The 17,782-nt window shown below is 34.0% G+C and overlaps 1 protein-coding gene across 1 annotated transcript in view; it reads left to right on the forward strand.

Moving 5' to 3' along the window:
- The first annotated feature begins 340 nt into the window (after nucleotides 1-340).
- LOC143244434 (glutamate receptor ionotropic, NMDA 2B-like) overlaps nucleotides 341-17,782 on the forward strand; it is a 135,882-nt gene continuing 118,440 nt past the window's right edge. The window contains exon 1 of the mRNA XM_076489081.1: nucleotides 341-469. The gene's annotated coding sequence lies outside the window, so the exon portion shown is untranslated. The remainder of the gene's footprint in view (nucleotides 470-17,782) is intronic.

Consider the following 17,782-nt stretch of genomic DNA (forward strand, 5'->3'; position numbering starts at 1 on the left):
TGAATGATTGTAATTACCGTCAAATATTTCAGCGAAAAAAGAAGGATGAAGATAAGGCTTAGTTAGTTTGGTAAAATGATTATGTTGATTTGTAACCCTAATCGTGAGACAAGAGATTTAACGAAGTAAAATGGCCACAAACAGCTAATATTAAAGTCATAGCCATCTACAAGGCTTTCGTGCTTAATTTCTTTCTTTCTTTCCCGAACATTATTCGACCTGGACGAAGCACGTTATTCCTTTCCGCCCGGCTTGCCAACGCGTGTCGTTGCGCATGCGTGATAGATGCCAAAAGACAGCATTCTGATACTTTGCATTAGACTGTGCGGTTGACTACTAGATCCAAGACAGTTCGTTAGTCGCGGTTCTAAGACACGACAGGCACTTTGTTGCGTTTATTTATTTGTTGTTCATTTCGCATTGATAACAACTATGAATGAACTACGTTGAAGCTGTCAGAGTTCTGTGGGTAAGGTACTTTATTTCTTGAAATTATTTCAATGGAAGTACACAAACGTTGTTTGGGAATGACGATTCTTATATCTTTTCAACAAATTTAAGTAACACAGTCATATTCAGAGGAAGCAGGCTTAACTCTTCAAATAAAATAATATTGTAGATACAAATAACAAATTATGCTTATTTTATTAGTATGTGTCACCTATTCATAACGAACTTTTGTTTATTTTATTTATGTGTCGCCTATTCATAACAAACTTCTGTTTAGTTTATTAATGTGTCGCCTATTCATAACGAACTTCTGTTTATTTTATTAGTTTGTGTCAACTATTCCTATGATTTTTAATGGAGAGGTAAACTTGTCATTTATTCTTTCTGAGTTAGCACGAGTTCAGTTCTTTGAAGGTTTGTAGTTAAAAAACATCTTAGAAGAAACAAAAAATAAATTGATGTTAGGCACCCTGAAGTTTCAAAAAACTGTCTTATAAAGTGATGTTTTATTAAATCCACATTTAAGTAGAACTTTTATAGTTAACATGTCGTATTTTTTGATTCAAGTCATGTTCTGCTGTTTTTAATTAAGTACAGTTTTTATATTGACTAAATTTCCCTGTTTTGAATTATTTTTGTAGTTCTTTGGCTAGTTTTATTTTGTAGTTCTTCAGCTAGTTTTATTTTATAGTTCTTCAGCTAGTTTTATGTTGTAGTTCTTCAGCTTGTTTTATTGTGTAGATCTTGGGTTAGCTTTATTTTGTAGTTTTTGAGCTAGTTTTATTTTGTAGTTCTTGAGTTAGATACACTTCCTTCCTGAGGTCTTGCTAAATATATTTATCTCTTCTCCTGTCCATTAACAAGCATATTTACTACGAGAATAAATAAGGATTCTATTTCTCATCTTAACCACTCTTCTCTCGTAGCTCACGAGTAAGCTTGTGAGTTTATTATGTCACTGAAAATAAAAAAAAAACATTCACATGAGAATTAAAAAAAGGAAGTTCTAAATATCGAGAGAATGAAAAGCACTAACACAAAACGCGCATTTAGTGCGTTAATCAAATATAAAGAAATGATAACTTTAGTGTTTCCTGAAAACATCATCTGAGTGGAGAATAAAATCTAAGCCTATTCAATTCTCCGATTTGTTGATTATAATCCTTGAATAAAACCTAGCATTGTTTTTTCCCACTGTTTTATAACTGAAAACAAAAATAAATAGCAAAATAGGGGGCCATTATCGCTCCTTTTGCATTATGTATTTCATTTTGAAAAAAAGAATCCATTAATTAAAAATAAATGCAAGAAAAATAGATATTTTCAGTTTTTACATTATTTATTTTCTTTTCAAAATAAATAGGGTACAAGGAAATTCACACAAAATATAAGACCATTTTATAATTATTTTGGGCACGTAACAAGGGGTTAATTTAATTGAATTAACCAGAGAGATGATTTAAAATGCAGTCAATAATCATTTGGTAAAAAAAGAACAAATTCTGACTTTTTTCTCACACTATATATATATAAAGTTAAAATGTTTTTACCGATCTAACTAGTCATTCTAATATTACTAACTTGTAATTGTAGTTTCTATCTGAGGATATCATCTGTGTTTTAGTTAGGCGTGTAGCGTTTCTGTGCTTCCTTAGTTTTACACAAATATAAAGAGAAGAGGCTAAGTAATTATTTTACCAATATTACTTTTAATGACTTTCTCGACAGAAACTGAAAACAGAGACGTCACAGACGTCATCAGAGATGCCAGTTTTGTTCACGCTCGTTCCATACATGTTGTCGGTTTCAAATTCGCGAAAAATAAAATAAAAGAATTCGCTCTTATTTAAGTTGTTTCCTTTTACGTACACCAGAGCTGAGAGGGGAAGCGAGCCTAGCGGCGTTAACCAATAAACTCGATGCAAAATAAAAACTACCCTTTCACTTTAAATATTAAGCTTGTTAAATAAATTCAACTGTATAGAAGCACATAAAGCTGGCTTGTTGTTATGTCTTATAAAATATATCTTTCTTTGTACGTTGTCTAAGAAAAGATTGAACTAAGTTTGGTCCCGATATTTTAAACACGTGTCCGACATTCAACATACATTAAATTTCTCAAGATAATGAATTTTTTTTAAATTAATAACATCGGATTAATAACACATCACACTTTTCTGGAAGAGTAGATATTTGTACAATGTGTTACAATCGTTAGTTAAACAACACACACATTTTTAACACCCAATCCTAAAATATCTCAGAGTTAACACAAAGTTTAATAGTAACTGATTTTATCACTGAAATAAAGGTTGTATACTGCTTCCAAATGTGACAGTAAATCTTACACTTTATTACAGGGAAACACTCTAACTATTAAACCTACACTACACAGTTTCATAGTAACCTTTTTCAACTTAACTAACATTCAACTGTAAGTATAGACAACTACACAAAACAGTTTCATGGTAATCTTTCTTTTACATCCACTGTAAATAAAGACAACTACACAAAACAGTTTCTTGGTAATCTTTGCTACATTCAACTGTAAGTACAGACAACTACACAGTACAGTTTCTTGGTAATCTTTGCTACATTCAACTGTAAGTACAGACAACTACACAGTACAGTTTCTGTACCTCGAACATAATGATTCGTGGATCACTTTCCGTTACAAAAAAAAGGGAATTTTTTGGAAGGTTTGGTCCTAAACATTTATAAGAATAAATTTAGGTTCCACTGGTCTGTCAAATAAGAAAGTCTAAAACAAATAGGAGCAGTTTGAAACAAATAATGGTAGTATAAAACAAATAAAAGTAATCTAAAACAACTAAGAGCAGTTTGAAACAAATAAGAGTAGTTTAAAACAACTAAGAGCAATTTGAAACAAACAAGAGTAGTTTAAAACAACTAAGAGCAGTTTGAAACAAACAAGTGTAGTTTAAAACAACTAAGAGCAGTTTGAAACAAACAAGAGTAGTTTAAAACAACTAAGAGCAGTTTGAAACAAACAAGTGTAGTTTAAAACAACTAAGAGCAGTTTGAAACAAACAAGAGTAGTTTAAAACAACTAAGAGCAGTTTGAAACAAACAAGTGTAGTTTAAAACAACTAAGAGCAGTTTGAAACAAACAAGTGTAGTTTAAAACAACTAAGAGCAGTTTGAAACAAACAAGTGTAGTTTAAAACAACTAAGAGCAGTTTGAAACAAACAAGAGTAGTTTAAAACAACTAAGAGCTGTTTGAAACAAACAAGAGTAGTTTAAAACAACTAAGAGCAGTTTGAAACAAACAAGTGTAGTTTAAAACAACTAAGAGCAGTTTGAAACAAACAAGTGTAGTTTAAAACAACTAAGAGCAGTTTGAAACAAACAAGTGTAGTTTAAAACAACTAAGAGCAGTTTGAAACAAACAAGTGTAGTTTAAAACAACTAAGAGCAGTTTGAAACAAACAAGAGTAGTTTAAAACAACTAAGAGCAGTTTGAAACAAACAAGTGTAGTTTAAAACAACTAAGAGCAGTTTGAAACAAACAAGTGTAGTTTAAAACAACTAAGAGCAGTTTGAAACAAACAAGAGTAGTTTAAAACAACTAAGAGCAGTTTGAAACAAACAAGTGTAGTTTAAAACAACTAAGAGCAGTTTGAAACAAACATGTGTAGTTTAAAACAACTAAGAGCAGGTTGAAACAAACAAGAGTAGTTTAAAACAATAAGAGCAGGTTGAAAAAAACAAGAGTAGTTTAAAACAACTAAGAGCAGTTTGAAACAAACAAGTGTAGTTTAAAACAACTCAGAGCAGTTTGAAACAAACAAGAGTAGTTTAAAACAACTAAGAGCAGTTTGAAACAAACATGTGTAGTTTAAAACAACTAAGAGCAGGTTGAAACAAACAAGAGTAGTTTAAAACAATAAGAGCAGGTTGAAACAAACAAGAGTAGTTTAAAACAACTAAGAGCAGTTTGAAACAAACAAGTGTAGTTTAAAACAACTCAGAGCAGTTTGAAACAAACAAGAGTAGTTTAAAACAACTAAGAGCAGTTTGAAACAAACAAGTGTAGTTTAAAACACCTAAGAGCAGTTTGAAACAAACAAGTGTAGTTTAAAACAACTAAGAGCAGTTTGAAACAAACAAGTGTTGTTTAAAACAACTAAGAGCAGTTTGAAACAAACAAGTGTAGTTTAAAACAACTAAGAGCAGTTTGAAACAAACAAGTGTAGTTTAAAACAACTAAGAACAGTTTGAAACAAACAAGTGTAGTTTAAAACAACTAAGAGCAGTTTGAAACAAACAAGTGTAGTTTAAAACAACTAAGAGCAGTTTGAAACAAACAAGTGTAGTTTAAAACAACTAAGAGCAGTTTGAAACAAACAAGTGTAGTTTGAAGAGGAGTAATATTTTTCTCTCGATAATTCTTTATTGTGTTTATCAGGACTCTTACTTGGTTATCTAGTCAAAATTTGGTATTTTTTAGAGGAGTCTAGGTATGTGACATTTAACAGTAGGGAAATGACTTTTCATCAAATAATTTCTAGGTTGGCATACGATTATTTGTATAGATTGTCCTTTCAGACCCTTGAAATGGTTCGTCGTTAAGTAACCAACGAGAAACCAACTGTTTTTACAGTGATGCCTGAACTCGTCTGTGGTCTGTATATGTCAGTTAAATTTTTCCCTCAACTAATACTGATAACTACGACCCTTAGTGGCCCAGCGATACATCTCAGAGCTGATGACACTAAACCTAAATTCTGTGTTTGATACCATCTTTGTACCTAGTAACAAACAAACTAATTACCTCTATCCCTCTCCTTACACCCCCAAAGAAGGATATTCGTATTTTCAAAAGATTAAAAAAGAAGCGGTAAGTTTTTCTTATGCTTGTTTGAAATTAATTAAGCCTAAACCTTAACAATGGGCTATCTGTACTCAGTCCACCAGGGGTATCGAAATCCGGTTTCTAGCGGTATAAGTCCGCACACATGCCGCCATGGAGGGTAGAGAAGTGGTAAGCACTTTGCTTTCATTATATTTAAGAGACGTCTCGCACTTGAGATGTAGAATAGATGTGTAGGGGAATTTTGTTTTGTAAATAAATGCAAAAAAATGAGGATTTGAGTGAGTAATTAATTTACAAGAAGCCATTCGACTCATAGATCACAGTAAGAACTGTAATCCTATTCCTATTACTACATTTCCTTCAGTGTTACACGTAAGATGAATTATATTACTACATTTCCTTCAGTGTTACACGTAAGATGAATTATATTACTACATTTCCTTCAGTGTTACACGTAAGATGAATTATATTACAACATTTCCTTCAGTGTTACACGTAAGATGAATTATATTACTATATTTCCTTCAGTGTTACACATAATTATGGTTAAAAGGAAAAAAAAAACAACTTTCGTTGTTAACATCATTTGTTACGTTGAACCAAACGAATATGAAATGAAAGAGAGTATTTACGTAAACAAACTCGGCCTCTACTGCAAGGCCCGGCCCGGCCAGGTGGTTAAGGAACTCGACTCGTAATCTGAGGGTCGCGGGTTCGAATTCCTGTCACACCAAATATGCTCGCCCTTTAAACCTTGGGGTTGATATAATTTGACGGTCAATATCACTATTCCTTAGTAAAAAGTAGTCCAAGAGTTGGCGGTGGGTGGTGATGTATAGCTGCCTTCTCCCTAGTCTTACACTGCAAAATTAGGGACGGCTAGCGCAGATAGCCCTCGTGTAGGTTTGCGTGAAATTCAAAAACAAACAAACTATTGCAGTATTATTTACATAAAAGTTCAGTCGTTTATGTACAAATTATAAATCTATTTACATAATTACGATGAACTGGTAAAATATGAAGTAAAATTTTTCTTTTCTGGTCCTTGATGAAACGAACTGTTGATGAAAATAGAAGGAAAAGAAAAGTCACACACTGTTAGTCTAATTAACGAAACGCTGTTGGGACTTTCTAACTAATTAATAATCTAATTTATATTTTATTCCATGAATGACGTCACGATCAGAATCTCACGATTTTACCCTATTGGACACGTATGAAATGCTTCAGGCTGAACTCGAATATAAGGAGAACAAAGAAAATACGAGGTTACATTAATTTATCATATGAACAGACACAGTGCAGATGTCAGGGTTAGGTATTCCTATCCTAACTAAAATGATAAACATGATAGTGTGGTACAAACGTGTATTTTTGTTAAAAAAATAAAGATTAGAGGACTGAACAAAAACAGTGTTTGCTTTATCTGTTTCCACTTTTAGTTCAAATAGAGATAAAGATATAAGCAAGGAAACAGACTAATAAATCGATCGATTAGTGTTGTGTGTTTTCTGATAGCAAATCCACATCGGGCTATCTGCTGAGTACACCGAGGGGAATCGAACCCCTGATTTTAGCGTTGTAAATCCGTAGAGTTACCGCTGTACCAGCAAGAAATGATCGGTTAGTTTATTGTTGTTTTTCGATGTCTTAATTCACGAAAAATTAAGGGTAGGAAGGTTAATTTGTGTGGTGTTTATATTCCTGACGTAAATGGTGTTATGGTGTTAAGTAGGTGATTTATGGAACAGATATGTTATTCACTTAGTAACTTAGTTATTTTTTAATTATAATTTTAAATTTGTAGTTAGCGATGTGGTGTTTGCTGAAAAGTATTTCAAAAATTGAAAGAATAATGGAGGGAATTTCTCCTTTCTTCCAAAACTTCGATTCTCTTACTATAAATTGAATTTGTTTTAACCTTGTCTTACATCTACTAAAATCCCAGTTACACCAAACATGCTCGCTCTTTCAGCCGTAGGAGCGATATAATGTGAAGTCGATCCCACTATTCAGTGGTAAAAGAGTAGCTCAAGAGTTGGCGGTGGGTGGTGATGACTAGCTGCCTTCCCTCTAGTCTTATACTGCAAAATTAGGTACGGCTAGCGCAGATAGCCCTCGTGTAGCTTTGCGCGAAATTTTGAAACAAACAAACATCTACAAAGTAACAATAATAATAAACATCTTTAGTAACACTTTATTGTCATTCTCTCTTTGGTATTCATGTTCCTAAAAACCCATGAAGATGATTTTCTTATTAAAACAAGGAATCAAATTTTCTCACTCACTATTGGCCCTATTCAGTCAGAATAGATTCATTCTCGGTGCTCTAGACTTACCATGAGGTTACAAATCTGTCACGTATGAGAAATTCTCTTTAAGATATTCGCACAATCGGCGCAACCGTCTCTAGTTTTGGACACGTCAACAACAAGCATCGCTAGCTCTGATCAAAAAGTAGGATTTGACTGTCACTTTCATAACGTACTCAATATCATAGAGCTCAGAACGTAATTCTTATTTCAGGCAACAGGGCGCCAACCATAAACTCTCGAATTCCAACCCATTGACCACTAGGTCAAGTCTGATCCAAAGAGAAATTGAGGCAGTTTTGTGTTATGCTTCTTGTTTTTTGTAAAATAAATTATTCTCTCTTTGGAAAAATGACTGATTACAAATAATATGTAGTATAGAAAAACTAGGTACAGTTACTATAACAGAACGATCGCGATATTCAGGTTGTTTTAGCAATGCTTTACTGACACATTTCTCTCCGTACAAACAATTATTTTTGTAAAACAGAATAACACAGGCGGTAGACTCAGGAAGTAAGGCGACATATTATGCATATACGTTGATATATTATACTGTCCAATTAAGAGCGTGAAGTTTTAAACTGAAAATCACAATAGACAACAGACTTGAAAATACAAAGTAGTCAGGCACTGTAATAAAGAACTTTAACAGATGATTCTACAATTAAATTTGAAGTTTTTTAGTGTAAAACAATTTGAAACAGAGAACAATATTAACATAAGCTTCTTGTAGGACACATTCAATAATGTACGAACTTACACTTGCAACAAAATAATTACAATAATGTAGCATCAGGCATTTAATAAAGAACTCCTTAATAAAACAATGAATTGTGTACTGTGAAAAAACATAAAATACGCAAGAGTTTTGACGATACTGGAATTGTGTTTTACAATTTAATAGATTATATTTCAGTTAAAAAATACGTTCTAAGTAGAAGATGCTACGCTTCCCTGTAAAAGGCTTGTATAAAAGGCTTTGTTTGAGAACACAACTGTTAACTTAGTCTCATGTCATACTATTACTAAAGAGTTTTGTGTATCATTTTCAAATGGAACTGATCCTATTTAAGTTTCATTTAAAAATAGGGCATTTTCAACATTGTATTTAGCCAAAAGAAGTTCTGCACAATGACTCTGGGACTTTTAGAAGCTTCTAGAAAACCAACTGACGACTTTCTTTTTCTTGAGTTGAGGAGTGGTAGGTTTCCACCTACACAAATATTGTTATCTTTCATTTATCACCTGGTTTCTCCACCTTAACTTTCTGAACAATCAGTAACTTTTGTTGAACACACTACCTTCAACTTGTTTTTGGGGTCACAATGTATTTTAGTAATTTTTATCACTACTCCGATAACTCCCAATGGTTAGTCTTTGGGCTTAAAACACTAAAAATCGGGTTTTCATACATGTGGTTGGCACAGCAAAGACAACTCGCTGTGTAGCTTTATGTTTAACAGTAACAACAAACAAATAAAGGTTTTATGTTTCAAAAGAAACCATATAAGCGAACTAATTTTACGGTAAGAATAAACGGACAGAATAAAACATAGAGAAGTGATTTATCCACTCTAATTAATTAGCAGCTTTCAAATGGCTCATCTGAAACGGGCAGTTTGTAGTACTGTACAGTGTACTAAACATGGAAACCTAACGCAATTTAACAATTCTGTAAAGAATACGATATAGAGTTTCTCCTTGTAGTAGCTACGTTCCAGTTAATGTATTTTTAATGTAAAGACAAAACAAAAAAGTACAAATATTATAGTTTGTCGATGGTGGTAGCGAGAGGCGTTTCATAGGCCCGTCAGTGTGCTTCAGAGGTGAAACATACGAGCAGAAAAACGAAAAGTCAGACAGCAAACAAAACTTCAAAACAATTTCACGCTTCATGCGACACCGCTATCCACAATAACATTGTTAAACATGTAATATGTCAGTGTTGGAACCAGTAATGCTCTATGAAAGGTTACTCCAGAATACAAGAATAATTTAATGTAGTCTTAGATTAATAAAATATTCTTCGTCACCGAGAAGCATTCAGAAATTTTAACAGCTAAAGCAAGAAGTATCGAAGCTAAGAAAGTCTAAAACTGGAACTATAAAAAATGGGGGGGGGACTCTTCATGGGATATCTTGTTATGATGTTCCAAATTAATATAAATATTTATAATAGATTAATGACAATATTAACCAGAGCCTGAAAAATGCAAGAAATTCTAAGATTATATTTTTTGCACCAGTGTCTGTCTGCTTGGATAATTAACTGAAAATCACAGATTTGAAGAAGTGTCCATAAAAGGAATTGTGTGCATCTCAGATGAAAAGAGACTGCATTCATAACGTCCATGATTATACTAAGCAATATTAATTTAACACTTAGTACAACTTTAAGTCAGGCCTAGCATGGCGAGGTGGTTAGGTGCTTGACAAACAGTCTTAGGTCCGTGTTCACCTTTTCAGCTGTGGGAGCGTTAAAATGTGACGATGGTAAAGAGTAGTTCAAAAGTTGGCGGTGGACAGTAATGACTAGTTGCCCTCTCTCTAGTATTTTACACCTAAGTTAGACACTGCTAGTGCAGAAAGTCCTTCTCTGGCTTTACGCGAAATTCAAGATAACCCAAACTTCAAATCACACAATGGTGGCGCCCTCTTATATAAAACCTTAAGATAAGTGCTGCAATTGAATTTCTATGTGTCATCTCTCAAACTTGCTTTATAATTTTTCTGTACTTAACTACTGATACTTCTTAGACTTAAATGAAATAAAAATCCTATAATCCGAGCGCTTTCAAAAGGTGGACCTTTCTTCTTCAGGGCAAACTGGGAGGGCCAGTCCTAGACTTAAAAAAGAGGTTTCTAGTTATATTTATTACTGATTTAAACTTAATATTGTGTGCATTTTTCCCTCAATGTTTCTAAATTATCACATAATTCTTCTCAAAAGGTTTTTATAAATGAATGTACTTAAAATATTGACGAAACTTCTCCAAGCTAATAAGTTATTTATCTATTAGTTTTGATAAAGTAAAGATCAACTGGCTTTATACAGGGGTCATACGCCTTGAGGGACAGTATCTTTCCATAAGTATTCAAACTTGTACGAAAAGGGTGCTGATGTCCTTTGCCTAATACAATCAACCATTTCATGTCCCGAATAGCTACTGATGTTTTGGAACAGTGTTATATGGGTACCTGATGTAAGTTGTTTTCGTGAATGTTTCAATTATTTGGACAAATGAAACCCACTGGAAAACTCTGACCTCACATTTGGAAGTAACAATATATACAATTCTTGACAAATACATCCTATAACGTTAAAGATGTGGAAAAAGTACGGGTCATTATTGTGATGTTACGACCAGTCACAGGTCGTGCACAGTTCACAGCAGCGAGCGTTGAAAGCCCTCATAGGCACGCTGACCTAGAATGCAGAATTCAGCCCACACCATAATCATTTCGCCGCAGTCTTTCACAGGTGACACATCCGCTTGTTTCTTGGTGCACCTTGAGAATGGAAGAAGGGAATAGAAGAAAGATCTTCCACGTTTTGTTTAACAAATAAAATGATAAAACTAAATATGCTGCTAATAACGTACTTGTTTAATGTAAGTAGCTGTCCGGTGTCATTAACTGACCTATATAATATCAGTAGCTATCCAGTGTGCTAAAAACACGCAGGTCAAAAATCTTGATAAAAGTGAAGTAGAAACCCTTATAACCCGAGCGCTTTCAAAAGGTGGACTTTTCTTCTTCAGGAGCAATCTCGGAATCAGTAGCTATCCAGTGTCATAAACTGATCTATGTAATGTAAGTAGATATTCTATATCAGTAAGTGGCCTATAAAGGGTCATCAACTATCCTATATAAATATAATGTCTAATTGTCTTTTACCAGAAGCTGTTCCATGTAACCTATTGACCATTATATATATCAGTAACGTTTGATGTATATAATGTCTATATGATATCGGTACATAATCTAGGTAATTTAAATAACATTGTCAGTACAAGCTCAAATAATGCTAGTATAGAAGTCATTACTGTTCTATAAAACCTTACTAAGTGTAACTATGCTAGCGTGTTTCAGCTTTAAAAATGTGTTCGTTTTAGGTAATACGTACAGATAAGACAATGAAATATATAAGACCTATAAACAGATAACGAACTCCTTTTGATCCCCTAGTTATCAGTGGTATTTATATCTCATGTTTCGAGGCGGCATTAAAAAACAAACAATAAAAACACCACCTTTCGAGATTCTTTCCTTCCGTCAGACAGTGTTTATGGTTTCTATACGGGACACGAACCGACTTGCATGTCAGTAATCATTAGTGAATTTTATGTTTACTGAAACGGCCATTTTTCTTTTGGATATTTTAGTTATCTAAGTGAAATAAAAATGGAAAAAAATATGTATTCATCTCCTTTCACGTGAAATATTAAAAAAAAAGAAGAAATGTCTCGAGCGTTCCGTAAACCTGTTGTAGTTAGCACGTCGTATTGTTGGGCATGCTTTGCTTCTTCAAACAGTTGCCATAGTAACGCATCGCTAGATGTCTGGTTTTACGAAAATGGAGACCGAAATATCTAGAATGCCAAACCTCATTTATTGGAGGAGTTTAATGGGAAAAGGACAGCGATGGAAAGTGATACGTGTTAATAAGTATTCCTCAAAGAAAATTTTGTTTCTGAGAATTTCATCATTGTTATGATGTCATTGAACGTGACGTATCTGTGACATTTGTAGCCGCTATGTCCTGAACTCATAATCATATTTTCCATGAACAGTCAATAACTCTTCGAAATATTTAGTATTAAGATTGCTTATCTCCGCAGAGTGTTATAAAGCGATAAGATACTCATAAACTAGTATTGTATTATAAGTCCGTACGTTTACCGTACACCAAACATGAGTCTGGATTATTAGATAAAGACGTACAGTTGACAGTCTGTTGGACAGAAACATGTAAGGTAGTTAATTTTTATTGACTGAATGAAAATTGTTGTTGTTGTTTTGAATTAAGCACAAAGCTACACAATGGCCTATCTCACCACGTGCTCTACCAACCACGGGTATCGAAACCCGGTTTTTAGCGTTGTAAGTCCGCAGACATACCACTGAGCCACTGGGGGGCAACTGAATGAAAGCATTGAAAAATAATCAAACATAATTAATGGTAAATAGTCGCATTAAACGGTTTGTTAAAATATTTCCAGTTCATTAGAAGTTAATGTTTTAAAGAATTGTGTTTTTTTTTTGTTTTTGAATTTCACGCAAAGCTACACGATGGCTATCTGCTCTTAAATAATTTTAAAAATCAGAATGTTTAACCTTTTACGAGATCTCAAATATTTTGAATATTTTTATTTTCAGCAGATTGATACAGTGTTCAAACACTGTGCGTAACACACACCATTTTGCTTATGTCACTTTGTGTCCAGAACATTCTACGCTGTTGAAAAACTTTTCTTGCTGTGACGTCATCATGTAACGTTTTTAGATTTGGGGTGAATTTTTCGGTTTCTAGGTTTCAAGGTACTATTCTTTAACCCTTTACGTTATATTAGACCCCTAGTGGCACAGAGGTATGTTTACGGACTTACAACGCTAGAAACCGGGTTTGCGATACTTGTGGTGGGCAGAGTACGGATAGCCCATTGGGTAGCTTTTTGCTTAAATCCAAAGAAACTTTCCTCATATTATTAAAGTTGACTACTCTTAGACATGAATTTTGACGGTATTCTCTACAAGATTAAATATAAATATATTCCTACAAAAACGGATCAGTTACTGAGATAAATATATTTGTATGTTCGCCGTTCACAAAAAAATTTAAACATATAATTTGTCTTTAAAAAAATGATACAATAAATACAACCCGTGAGTTAACTACTTAATTAGTTCCTCTCCATATATCATCATGCCTATCTCCCTGGTTACCCCTGGACGTTCAAAAAACATCGAATGGTTTTGAGATGACCTGTCCTCGCCTGCTGTTTACTAATAGTTAAAGCAACCATTGATTTTTATTTCTGTGAGTATTTTATCTTTTATTGGTCGAAAACGTCAAACATGCTTCCATTCAACAATGTTAATATATTCCTCGAATGTAGGGTGCGATTTGCCGCTATGGTAGACTCCAGTATACCAATCAAACAAGTATGTATTAGAAAAACTTAAAATCCTCTAGAAGCATTTTCTATTTCAATAATTTCACGGCTATAGTCATATGACTTAGCGCCGAATCAATTTGTCCACGCAGAACTCTTACTCTGACGTCAAAAGTCACATGATCTACAACTTATCCCGCCATATTGGACAGCAATTGGTTTCATTTATCTGAGGTGGAAAAAATCAATTTTTTCTTCTAAAATCGTGTTATCTGACGACGTAAAGTGACGAATCAGTATATTTCTTCAAAAGCACTTTTCACATGGTTGACAGCAAAACTTGTACTGAAGTAGGTTCCTATGACTGCTAGAAAGGAATGATTGACATCGAATTAGGTAGCTTTGAATGAAATGAAAACTTTGCGATGTCGTATGCAAGAACTTTAATTATAATTAAAACAGAAATATTGTCTCTGTATTCACTTTTTATGCCAGTTTCTTCTGACAGTACTTAACATACTTCTGCAGATACTCTCCACTCCAAGAAAGTTAAATAAGGGTAGCTGTTTAAATTAGACTTGTTAGGTACCCTGCAAAAAACTCCATGTAATCCTATTGATATTAAATTGGAAGTATCCTTGCAGAAATATCGTGGAGAGGGGTGGGGAGAAGAAGCTCAGATCATACAATTCCGGTGATCTATACTGAACTCTGAACACTAAATCACACAGGGAAGTGACACTTGAGAATGGTCACCTAATCTGATCCCCATGTTAGCTCCAACGATCATTATTATGTGAATCCTGTGCTATTCTGTCTATTTACGCCAAACCTTAACGGCGTGCAACACACATTGAAGGGGTATATTATCTAATCGATACACAATCATTTGGCTCAGTACTGAGTCAGGTATCTAGCCAGTTTACTGGTAAATATAATCATGTTCCACTATCCACTCAGTTTATTGACATATAACCAAGTGTTATAGTATCTAGTGTGTTTATTGGTATATAATAATGTGGTCTACTATGATTGCAGGTATCGAATCAATTTATTGATATAAAATCATGGGACTCAGAATCGAGTCAGTTCATGTATAAAATAATTCGTTTTCCTTGCACTTTTTAGGGAATATAGGAAACATGCAAGAAGTATTATTGTGCTTTGTACATGACATTTTTCCAAAGGTGTCTTTTGCAGTGGCTATGGAGTTATTGCTAAGATGTACAGTTATCAGCTAGATGGCCAGGTGGTTTGTGCGCTCGTTCGTTATCTGAGGGTCGCGGGTTCGAATCCTCGTTACACCAAACATGCTCGCCCTTTCAGCCGTGGGGGCGTAATAATGGTAGGTCAATCTCACTATTCGTTGCTAAAAGAGTAGGCCAAGAGTTGGCGGTGGGTAGTGATGGCTAGCTGCTTACCCTCTAGTCTTACACTTCTAAATTAGGGACGTCTCGTATAGCTTTGCGCTAAATTTACAAACAAACATCAGCTAGGACGTGACTCGACGTCGTGACATGTACTGTAACGATGTTGTGAAGTTCCAAATTCGATTCGATGTATCATATCAAATTTTCTCTATACTTTGGAGATAAAAGCTCAAACGTTTGTTTGCTATAAAAGGATTAATAAAAATATCGTTATTTTAATAATGCTGTTAAAGTTTATTCATTTCACTGATAAAAGGTGCTTTTTTTGGTAATATTTTTCGCATTCCGGGTATCATTACACTTGAATAGTAGTGTATATTTCAAAGACGGATCTCCCTATCAGCGAGATAGCACATGGTCTTACGATTTATCCAGAACTGATTACATAAAGGAAAAGTAGTGCACACTGTTTCTGGATTCTTTGGTATTAACTTGACTAATGCGTTACTTAAGTATATAGCATGAGACAAACATCATCGTCTGTCCGTGGTAAATATCATCTAGTTATTCTTTAGTAAAATGAAAATTTAAAATCATTAGATTCCAGAAAATTATCGAACGCCTTTTATTCTTTTTTTTCATCAGTAGCAAAGGACGAAACGATATGATGTCAGAGTCTCAAAAATTCAGTAATTGAGGTCTTTCAGGTTATCATATACAGGCACCAAAAACCTAATAACGTATTTCGCCAACGAAATTCTCTTGGGAAACGTCGCGATGACTTTCAGTAGCTGCTTTTGAAAACAGTCCAAATGGTTTCATTTATCTCATTTTGGAAAGGTTTTGGCTGTAATATCAAACAAATAGACTTGGAAATAGCCATAAAATATTATTAATTAATAAATATACTTAGCACTCCAAAACTGTTTAATTTCGAAGTCTAAGTTCAAAGTAGCTCCAGTTCTATGTACACTTTGATCATAGTGTAGATTAAAACTGGATCTCACTTGAACTTCGAAATTAAACAGTTTTAGAACTACTAAGTTTATTGACTATTTCTGCTATTATGTAAGATGAAGAACTCAATAGTGGCCGATGATACATTTTCTTCATCGATGTTTAAGTGTCCAGAGCAACTGAAAGTTTTGTCAACTTCCTTATACCGGAACTGGAAGAATGAAACATAAAAACAAATAAGGAAATGAAATACAGCAATAATATATACGTTTATTTGTATATATACAGGGTGTTCGGGAAGTCACTGTACAGTTTTGTCTGTTAATAAATATATAAGTGCACAGTGACTTTCCGAACACCCTGTACATATATATATATCCAATTTATAGGGCTTTTTTTCTCGTAAAATGGGTTCAAGTAGTATTAAACTATTAGTCTTGGAAATGAAAAGATGTTATGAAATTATTCTTGAGAAGGAACAGGGCAGTTTCAGACAGCTAGTCATGAAATTTGCCCAAATTATGTTAGTAAGTTAATGAAAAAAAGGCTTAACAGAGAGTACACAGTCTTAAAAAAGATCATGAATTATGTTGCGACACTGTTGTTTTTAAACAATCACACGATGTAAGTTGATGTTGATCTTGCTTGTTATTCAAACGATGTTATTAAACTATTCATGAAAAAAAAAACAGGATTTATAAATAACTGGTTTTGGAAATACTTGAAATGATATCATGAAATGTGTCTTAGGAAGTTCAGTCGAGTCAGCTTGTTACAGTCGAAATAAAGCAAATAAGGTAAAGCTGGGAGAAGTTCAGGTGAAATCAAACAGCTATTCTTGGAATGAGTCAAATAAGATTGATCAAAATACTATGGAGAAAGACTCGTCTTGATTTCATTAATTAAATAAGTGCACCTGCACAAAGCTACGAAGTCTACCCACCAAAAATATCGAAACTCGATTTTTAGCGTTATAAGCCTGTAAACTCGACGCTGGTCTTTGTTCTTTCTTTCTTGAATTTCGCACAAAGTTACACGAGGGCTATCTGCGCTAGCGGTCCATAGTTTAGCAATTTAAGACCAGAGGGAAGGTAACTTGCCATCATCATCCATCGACAACTCTTGGTCCACTCTTTTACCAACAATAGTGGGATTGACCGTCACATTATAACGCCCCCACGGCTGAAAAGGCGAGAATGTTTGGTGTGACGAGGATTCGAACCTAACCTTCTGGCCATGACGAACACCCTAGTCTTTTGATTGGTCCAAATGATGCCATTAAGCTATTTCTAAGAAGGATTCATTTGCTGTAAAAAATCTTAAAAATATATTTTTGAAACGAATTTATTTATCGTGGTGTCAATATTCTTAATGATATTACTTAATTAGAATAATGTTCTAGTATTTGTATTATTTTCACTGTTGGATTTTATTCTATTTTTAAGTTTCTGTTAATCCACTCATTCCACTCTCAGCATGGCCAGGTAGTTAAGGTACTCGATTCGTAATACGAGGGTTGCGAATTCGAATCCCTGTCACATCAAACATGCTCGCCCTTTCATCTGTGGAGGCGTTATAATGTGACTATCAATCCCACTATTCGTTGGAAAAAAAAGAGCAGCCCAAGCGTTGGCGGTGGGTATTGATGACTAGCTGCCTTCCCTGTAGTCTTACACTGCTAAATTAGGGACGGCTAGCGCAGATAACCATTGTGTAGCTTTGCGCGAAATTCAAAA

The sequence above is a fragment of the Tachypleus tridentatus genome, chromosome 2 (genome assembly GCF_004210375.1).
Source record: "Tachypleus tridentatus isolate NWPU-2018 chromosome 2, ASM421037v1, whole genome shotgun sequence".
Classification (NCBI taxonomy): domain Eukaryota; kingdom Metazoa; phylum Arthropoda; class Merostomata; order Xiphosura; family Limulidae; genus Tachypleus; species Tachypleus tridentatus.